Below are 10,979 nucleotides of genomic sequence, written 5' to 3' on the forward strand. Positions count from 1 at the left end.
AAGGTCTTGCAGTCTTGCTGTTTTTTTGTTTGTTTGTTTTATTTGAGAGATTAAATTATGGGCGAAAAGGGTGTTGTAAGGCAAGTAAAAGTAAAATATTACTGAAAATGAATTAGTTATGTCTTACACTACTGTGTTACAGCAATTTCTGTAATGCATTACTTTTGTAACACATTACTCCCAACACTGTTTATAACCCCCAGAAAAAGAAAGAAAAAGCAGCATCCCATTACTGACCAGTGGTGTGAAATTTTTGAGTCTTTAACATTCAATCAGTACTGAAGGCCACTGATCAAAATGAATAATGACATCTGGCCAGGGAGGCTAGTTCTCCTTTTAGAAACACAGCCTCTTGGAGGAGATAAGGGGAAAGAAAATAGTTGTTTCGCTATTCTCTTATCAGTGAGAACTGCATAATGTAATCTGACTCAATGGCGTATCAGATCAATCACTCTGTCTGGTTCTGGAGGGAGGGGGGGAATGAGAGAATAAAAGAAAATGGAAAGCTGATAAAATTAAGTTTAAAAAAAAAAAAAAAGTGCTGGAGTAGAAAGAAAAATAGCCATGAATTTTACAGTTCAACTTCCTTTTTAATTTTCCCATGCTAATTTCATTAATTTTAACACAGTAATGATTTAACTGTAATTATTTTTGCACTCTCTCTAGTGCATATTGAATTAACAAAGTTAGGAAAACCAGTGATAACCATTATCATGTAATTACAGCGTGTGTTTCTGCACATAATTTTTACCTGGTCATGACTGTGTTTTCTGTTGTGTACCATGTTTGTTACCTATCAAAGCAAAATTAGAACCAGACATAAAATGTGAAAAATGCTGAGCTTTGTGAATACCTGCTGTCGGGTAGAGTTATAATTAGTTTTTGGGGGTCTCTCATCACAAGTAGAACATCACACTAATGGCATAATAACATTACTCCACCCTCTAAGACATAATTCACCCCGCGACTTCATAAATCCACTAAATGCTGGCGTTTCCATTATTTTTGTACATTATTCTGAATATGGGTGTGTTCCATAGTGCTTGCCTTTGTGTCTGCTCAGAGGGATGACTCTTTCTCCTTGAACAATATCAAGCAGAGGTGTGAGATGATTTCAGATTCAGCCTCTTGTCTGTCTCTGTGCTCTGTATCCCAGCTCAGCCAGCATCTGATTACCAGGACCTTGTTGTGTTGTCTAGAGAGTGTAACAAAGAAGAGAGTGGAGGGGAAAAAAGGGGGAGAGATAGAGAGAGAGAGAGAGAGAAAGGAGAAGATAGGTAGTTCTCTGGAGTGTGGAGACAACAGCACACAACACATCTGTGGAGATGACTCTCTGGGGACCAGCTGTGGATTTCTGGCGCTAATTGAATAGGCTGCTCCAACAAATTTACTCTTTCTTTGAAAAACACATGACAATGGAATTCTCCCTCTTGCATCACTTGCCCCCACCCACATACCTTATGCATCTTGAAATGTTTTAGCTCCTTTCTTTGTGTTCACTCTCTCCGCAGTTATCGTGGTGCATAGAGTGTGCTAGAGGTGCCCACAGACAAGCGGTAGGCGCTTACTATGCCAGTCACTTCCTTCCATCTCCATGTCCCTGAGAGACCTAATTGATATTCCAAAGCAGAGTTGAAGCTGCATCTCAGGCTCACCTTAGTCATTAGTGAGCCCCACAGGGCTGTTTGCATTATAATCTCTGATTTAGATTGTGTGTTGCCTCTGTGTCCTTCCCTCGAGGTTGAGCTATGTGTGCAAAAGGCCACCTTCATAGGGGATCTGAGCTCAAATTAGCCCCTGCCTCAGAAGTTTGCGTCTAAGACAAGGGTGGCAGGTCACGAACTCACACTTACGCAGACACATCAGGTGATTTGTTTAATATCCCGCCAAGTTCTGCCACAATGTGTGAGGAGTGAACGTCACCATCTAAAGGTCCATCTGGACATTTGTATGGTAACGAGGGAAGCGAAAGTGCTCATAACTCATCAGATCTGGCTTATTTATGGAAGGAGCATGGGTAGAATAATAAACCCTTCAAATGCACAGCCACCTACTGTATATTTTTAAATAGAACTACTGGCACAAGTTATGTGTGTTGTTGCTCACATGTGGACATGTGCGCTTGTTCACCTTGGTTTTCTTTCTTTTTGTTTTTTATCAGTCTGCTGCTGTAGTACATACTTTAAACACTGTAATATGCTAAACAGTTATCACAGATTACCCAACAGCCCCCGTCCACTTGATTAATCTGAACCAGACTTTAACATCCATCACATCACTCTATCTACTGCCCCAAGGCTGGAGATGGTGTCGATTGTCAATTGTACCTGTTAGATAATTACGTGTCCATTATGTGTACAATCTATACCACCTAATTTGCACTTCATGTAGTCAATGACATCCACCCACTTTATTGCTTCAACCTATATATGGTATTTTGAAGCTTTTTTGGAATCGAGCCACACATATGTTTTGATGCTGTGGGATATGTTGTGTTACTGGAGTCGTAAATTATATTCTTGACAAGCGTCTCACATTCCAAAAGAATGTACTCTATACATCATAACCAAAACAATTCCAGTGGAAATAATGATAACAATGTCTGTGTTTAAACCTTCATGGGGAGGTTGACAAAAGTCCAGTTTCTTTGATGCAAGCATAAAGATGGCTTATAAATTTTTCAGCCTGACACTTGCACAGTATTTGTTACTTAGAGACAGATGGCTCTGTTTAACAAGACCCCAGTCTTGTCAGTTTGAGTTTCATAAGCTTGGGCTTTATCTAATACTAACTCATATTTACAATATTGATTTAGGACTTCATTATTAAGCCCACAAACACAAAGAATAGGAATAGATACAGTGCAAATAGGGTAAAATAAAGAAAATAAGTCTTTGCAACAGAAATAAAACAAGGTTCATTTAAACAAGTGGAAAAATGTAAGTAATAGTAAGAGTTATCCAATGATTGAAGGCATTTCTGCGGTTTCATGTTTCTGTTTGCTGGTTTCTGATACTGAGCCAAGAACAGAGTGCAGGTGCCTGATGACTCTCCTTGAATGAAAATGAAATTAATGGAAAGCAGGTGGGTACTTCAAAGGCTGACTGCTCCGACAGTATGACCAAATGTGCTTGCAATCGCTAACCTCAGCTGTTGTATCTCTGCCATGGTGAAGTGGAAGTTGTGGATTGTGAATGAAAGTAATTATTTAATACACTGTGTGTAAAGCAGATGAAAGTGATGGTATCCATTGTGTTCCTGTAGGGAGTCAACAGTTATTACAAAGTCATACAAAATATATAGTTTGTAATTTATTGTTACAAACGCTCAAGACTTTCATAAAGTGGTAACCGTTTTAAGTTCCATTACCTTCAAGAAATGCATGGGAGTAATTTCAAAATACTTAATATATCAGAAAAATGTGGATTGTTTTTCATTCTGGTCTCTTTTTTTATTGTGATGGATCTTTTGATTTTATCATTTAACTGTTGTGTGTCTATTCAATTTAGTCATTCAAATATTCCAGCATATTTTGACATGTAATATGTTTTGCAGCGAAGTTGCATTTTCAATACAGTTCAGTGAAACAATCGCAAATGTAATAAAATAAACAGTGGTGAAAAATAAATGAGGTATAATACAACCTCAAGAATAACAGTAGTCATTAGAATACAAAGTACATGATTCAACTAAAGCACCTCAAATCTAATCATTGTAATTCTTGGGGTATTTTAAATTAAAAGAATTAAAATCCCCTAAGGACAAAAAATAAATGAGTTTCAGATCTTTCTGCAATTTATTCCAAGTTAAAGGCACAGGGTGACAAAAACATGTTTTTCCAGTCTGGGTAAATACTATCATTTTAATGTGAATGTAAAGGCAAACGTTAAAAGACAGCAGTGAACTGATAAAGATGAAAAAAAAAAAAAAAATATATATATATATATATATATATATATATATATATATATATATATATACACACATATATATACATATATATATATATATATATATATATATATATATATATATACACACACATATATATATATGTAAAGGACTTTATAGTAAAACACATGTTTGTCACAAATTACCGAGAGGAAAGTGTATACAACCCAGTTCAGAATAATAAGTAATTTAATTATCACCAATAATAGTTTTTCTTATTCTTGTTTTTATCTGCGTGTAGCTATTGAAGGCAACTTGTAAATCAGCAAAGTATTGTTGGTGGTTTTAATGTACAACATTTGTTTTACAGTACAAAATAGTATTATCAGTGTAAATATGTATATATTATACCCAGTTACTGTTGAAAAAAATCTAATCCATGCAAACTAAATTTGCCACAAGGTCGGGTCTAATTAACACCCTGTGAAATAAAACTGAGCAGTTAAAAATAAATGCAGTTTAGTTGTCTGATCTAACTGTGTGTTACCATTGGAGCTGCAAGGTTAAAAAAGATTGTGTTAAGTGAATTCTTTAAACCTAGAGCTGGTAATCCATCTGCCACGTCACCAGAAGAGAACAGCTGTAATGTTAAACAAAGCCTCAGCATTAATTGGATATCAGGATGAACAGCAGACAGCAGGGGTTCTATAAGTTACATCAAACAGGTTACAAGCAGATACAAGATGATTATCTAAAGCTACACAAATCTCATTATGGTCTGAACATACTGAACACCAGTCAGTTATGTTAAGAGGGGGAAATGAAAGATAAGGCTCATGGAGAACTCACTGCCTTTCAAAATGTTCCTGGATTTGAATACAATTTGAGAAGGAAAAGAAAATAATTATTACATTTACACATTTATTTTTGCATTTGTTTGTAATTGAAGAACTCAACCTTTATTTCTCTGTCAGTGCATATGAAACTTCTGCTTAGACCCAGAAATTTGACCAATTTTGTACCAATTTCTGTTGTGTATTTTAATAACTAGTGAGTTTCATTCATTCAGTGTCTGAGCTGCTTCGTCCTTTGGGTCATGGGTGGTACTGGCAGAGTGTACTATTGTTTTTTATGCTTGCACTATTGTTTTTACTACATGCTTTTTTTTTTTTTTTTTAACTTTTATTTAATATTTATAGGCCTATATATAAGCTGAGGAAAAAACTGGAGTCAAATTCTTTTATTGTGGTCACAAACTTGGCCAGTGAAGCTGATTCTGACCCAGTTCTGGAGCCTATCCAGGCTACTTTCAGCCAAAGCTGGGGTGCACTGTAACCATGACACCAGGTCACTGCAGGGCTCACGTGTCTAGTTTTCTATTGTACGATTCACCTATTTACTTATTTATTCTTCCCCTTTTCTTCTCTCCTTCTTTCTTTTATATCTTCTCCCTATTCTAGGAAATGTTATTGTATTTTTAGAATGTAAGCCCCTTTTTATGTATTTGGCTGTAACCGTTCAGACTGAGCAAACTTTCCTATATCTGTCATGTTTAATGGTTTTCTTCCAGTATATTAGTACTTTATAATCTCTCTGATGTTTTATTATGTTGGTTGTTTGTCCAGGAAAACAGACGGAAATTAGCTTCTCTGCTAAATCTGGTGCATGCATCTTGTTCTTTGCAACTTATGCCAATACACACTGTTCTGTAACTAAAAAAATAGATATAAATATGCACAGGGAGTGATTCATTTATTTATTTATTTATTTATTTTTTTTTTTTTGGGGGGGGGGGGGGGGGGGGTGGTTATATGCGGTCCATAACTAACGTAAATAACGCTGGCGTGAAACAAAAGCGTAATGTTACGTACTTTCAACGTCCAACTCCCAAGTTCTATTCCTCTATTATTCAGCAGATCTTACACGAAATTTTCACACCTTCTAACCTGTATCCACTGGAGCCCCTCCACTGCTCTATGGGCCCCCCACAAATGCTGGGCCCCATAAATTTGTCACGCCCCCCCCCCCATGGCACCAGTGCAAGGGGACATTCGCAAATTCTGAGCCTGCCGACAGATCGGTTCAGGTGAATGTTAGTGCCAGTAATGTAGGATATAGGTGTAAGAAAACTGTCACAACCTGCCTGTTGTTTCAATTATTTGGTCCCCCCCCCAGAGGATGAAATTCATCGAGCAGAAGTCAGGATGTAAACACCAGAGGGGGGGGTTGATCCTTCCCATCTCCCACAACAAATCACACCCTGCCCTGAATATACGTACATATACACATACACATACATATACATATACAGACACTCTTACATTGACACCTATGAGAGATTTAGAATGACCATTTAACCCATTAAGGTGTGTGTAAGTACTTTATTACAGTGTTATTTCTCTGACATACAGTGATCAAAAAAGAGAGGGGACATCCAGAGCTTTAACTGGTAACTGGTAAAAAAAAAAATCTCATGTCAGAAGCTAAACTGTTTAAAAATTAATACAGCAAGTCTATGACACCAGCCTTTCGCTGTGAAAATAATGTTAACTGCTGTTAGCTAATCATGTTAACGTTCATTAGCAAGAACACCCTGGTTTCTGTTACCTGCCTGCTAAAATTTAGGTTGTCAGGGAGTCAATATAAAACAGGTGGCTATGTCAAAATCTAACATGAAGGCTGTCTGCGTAGAATTGAATGGAAGTATCAGTTGTGTGTGACATTTGTAGCGTTGTGAGTGTTGTTTTCTTGCCAATGTTAAGATCAATCCTATGCTTTTGTCTAACACAAGCCACTGGACAATGGGCACTAAAAAGACAAATACCCATAAGTTAGTGATTTTTTTTTTCTTTCTGTTAATTAAGTCCATCAGTGATGACTAAGGGTCTTTTAAGTTTGGCCTTGTGTGGTCAGTAATTATTTGATTAAAGACTGATTTTTCCACAGATGTCTTTTATTCAGAGGTTGGACTTAATTTGAGTTAACCTAGGCTAACCTCACCTAGTATAATCATCTCTGCATTTTTATAAAGAGAAGTTTTATAAGAGAACTTTTGTAAAGAGAAAACTCTTCTTACTGTTGAAATATATGAACACTTAAACCCATAAAGACCCAAACATCCGCCAACTACCAAAACCATCTACTGATCTAAACTGTTTAATACCTGTTGATCCACTTAATCCTATCAATACATGTAAATAATTGCTGTAAAATACAGTTCTTCATCTTTTCATGGTCATCAGATATGACCCTTTTGGACGTTCAGAGGCTCTGTATTTACCGTGGAAACACCATCATCTTCTACAACATTGATTCACCAGTAAAACCCATGGAGTTTGATTAATGATAGTAGTTGGACACACTGGGTTTCTGTTCAGTCAATGAAAGATTTGATGCAAATGTCATTTTTTCTTCAGTTTTCTCCATTTTTGATATAATAATCCTCAACTTTACTCTGAGCTTTTATGAAGATCTACATGATTAGTAAATTAAATGTTGGAAAATACCAGATTATCACTGAAAAAATGCAAAATAAAGAGGATAATATTACAATAAATGGTGATAAAACCCTTAAGGATGATTAAATTTAGAGAAAAATTCATATGGGAACCGTCACAAATGTCACACTGGGTCCTTATGGGTTAAATGATATGCATAACTTACAAATCAAACCAATACTCCTGAACACCAAGAGCACTGTATTTCTTAATGTTTGGATTTAGTACAGAAGTTGAACGAAACATGTTGACCCAAAATAATTTGCAAAATAGCTACAAATGCTCCACAGAAACTGCAGCCATATCAGTCTTTTAATCTTTTTTTTTTTCTTTTCTTTTTTTGGCTTGATTGTTTGCTGTTGGACACCAAAATGCTGAATTTGTCAAATTCTTCACCGACTTCAGGATGTGTCTTATCATTACATTTGACATTATATGCACAAATAAGTGCATGTATAACACATATTTTCACTCTAGGAATTTGTAGAGGCTGCATTTTGTATGAAAGGTGCTGTTAACCCCACAAACGTATTAACTCCCTACAAACGTAAGAAACCGCAAAGGTAATAAAAATTCGCAGCTTTTAACGTAATAATCCCACAAACATAATAACAGTTGCCTACTACAAACGTAATACCTCATTTCCCACAAATGTAATAATTATTACTTGTTTGAGACTTTATTACGTATTTTGGATGGTAAAAATCTTCAGTTTCCAAAATTGTAATAACTTCTCACAAATCTTATAAATTAGTACATCATATACATTTAAGTAATGCATGCATGAATATTCATTCATCTTTCTTTTTCTTCCCATTTTTTCTTGTCCCTTGCATACTTGCCTTTTTCGAACAATCAAATGTTGCAGTCACACCACATGGTACTAATTCCAGATAAGTAGGTGTTTAATTATAAATACAAGCGGAGGAACAACACAGTACGGGCAAAAATGTTGTAAAGGTTTTATTATAAAAGCTTCAGTATGAACTGGATATTATTTACTCTCATTAAGTTTAATAGAACCCTGTGTTTGAACCATGTAAATAAAATGTCTGGATATGATTATGATAACAATGGAGAAGGTAGGAGCACACTGAGAAACTGAGGTATTACATTTGTGGGAAAGTTATTACATTTGTGGGATTAAAAGATACAAATTTTTTATTACGTTTGCGGTTTATTATGTTTGTGGGGTTAACAGGTGCAATAGAAATAAAGTTGTAGTTGAAGTAAAAATGCTCGGTATATAATCTATGTATGCATGGTACAGTATATATCGAACATGTTGCTGTTTCTCAGTACAGTATTTCCTTATCTTTTTGTAACAGGAGTGATCAAATAAGTGTGATGTGAAACGCAAGTCTTGCACCACTTGACAGCTCTAAAAAGATTCTTTTTTTTTTTTTTTTTTTTTAACAGGCAGGTTTTATTTTTTCCATAATTATGAGAATCTTCTCTGTTTGTGATCTCCTGTTGTCAGATGTCAAAATTAAAATGAAAAAGACACTGCAAATCTCTGTTGCCATGGAGAAGAGGCACGTCTTTTGACAGAAATCCGTAGCATCTAACCAGATTAAAACATTTATTAATTAAAATCTTTGTCAGTTTTCTGTGTGATTGGATCCCTGCTTTTAATGAAAAAATACAGCCAAGCTAGAGTTGACACTGTGTGACATTGCATTTGCTTCATCTATATGGTCCAGGACTAGGACAGAATTTAGTCTGAATTTGACATAGTCCATTAATATTAATACTCTACCTGTACCTGTACTGAAAACACCGACAAGTTTCATGTAAAATAACATATGAAAAAGTATATCTACTGTCTACATTGACTTGGAGGATGAAGGTGGTTGTAAGTATGTAAGAGCATCCTTAACTTTGATTCTGTGCAGCTAAAGGTTGCTCTCTGTGGGATGCCTACTCCCTGGGCTTTTCTCCTGTGCTGCATAGTCACTAAGATCAATGTGTTCTTTCACCGTACTTCACAGAGTACATGGTGTTTCCCGCAGACAGGAGGCACACACAGCAGTCACACAAAAACAACCAACCTTACCTCACAACTTAGACTAATCTCAGTGGAATGTTTCAGTGACAGGGTTTCAAGGCGTTCTGAGGCTCTCTGCTGGTCTGACTCTTTAAAGCAGAAATTTCTGTCTCAAAGGAAAATCCCCTGGGATCAATCTGTAATTAAGAAAAATACCCTTAAGGTTATTATAAATATAAAAACTCTAGGGACATATAATGCAATGCAGGAATAAGAGAGCAAAACAAGACTGGTCTGACAGAAATGAGTCCATGGTTTTAAAGAACACAATAAACAAAGGACAGTATAAAATCTGGCTGTCCGTGGGGAATGTCTCCATTTTGTGACTATATCTCATTAGATATAGTCACAAACATGGCAGCTGTGCACTAGTGGGAGAATGTGACGCTGGTCCTTTCTTTGTGTATTATTGCAATATATAAAACTGCAATACCGTTAATCAGTTTTGTCATATCTATTATGAATGTGTTTACGTCTGGGTGCTTCTATGAAACTGGTCCCTAAAGATAGGACATGGGGGCTAAAAATTCAAACCAGATGTAGACTAATGTTATGAAGCAAGTTTGGAAGCACTTTGGGTCTTTTGTAAACATAAGTATTTACTGTGATGAAAGAGAAACTATTTTTCAGATAAAACACATTTTTATATTATTTTACATTATATTTAATACAACATTCTGCATGTAACACAGTCAAAAAGACACAAAAATTACACGCTGCTATTTTTTGAATATGTCTTTATTCTCTCACAGGTACATTTTGGGAATCAAACCAATTATGCAAGGCAGATTGTTTCACAAAAATGACCGCTGTTGCAAAATCATTTGTGATTTATATGCGTTTAACTGGGCAGGTTCTGCGTGTAACACAAGTAGACACGATGGGTTACATACAAAACCTGGAATGAGACTGAGATTCATGAAAAACCCACATGTCTGGATTAAAAAAAATACTAGGATCCGCAAATTTAACTCAGTGTCTTTATTTATAGCTGTGTATAAGACCATTTCAAGCCATGTTTTCCAGATCAAATGCATTGACATCTAAGTAGCTTTCATGTCCCAATTTTGGTCCTATTTTTGGCCCCAATATTTTAGTAAAAATTCATTAATTTTGGGATGGCTCAGAGCAACAGTATACTTTTTTGCATTCATCTGAGGTCATCATTATGTACATCCTGGGGGGAAATATGTCTAAATTTCTCTTTTACTATTGGGTCTAAAAAGCTGGCAAAGTGTCAGATACCAAAATGAACCCAGTTTCATAGAAGCACCCATCTACCGTGAATACACCAATATAAGGTAACAGCTCATTTCCACAGAGCTGGTTGACCACAGCAGTGATACTTCTGTGGTACTCTCAGGGCCAAGTGTGTTCTCTGGGGAGCCCTTGCTACATTTTCTTGTGTAAAAATTATCATGATGAAGCTTTCCTTTACAAGACCTTTACTTCCTAGTGGGCAGAAGATACCTATTGGAATCACTGTGTGTACATCAGATTGTTTTTCTGCATCCCATTTCAAAGCAGCAAAGTGAATGTTGACA

This window comes from Sphaeramia orbicularis, chromosome 3 (assembly GCF_902148855.1).
Source record: "Sphaeramia orbicularis chromosome 3, fSphaOr1.1, whole genome shotgun sequence".
NCBI lineage: Eukaryota > Metazoa > Chordata > Actinopteri > Kurtiformes > Apogonidae > Sphaeramia > Sphaeramia orbicularis.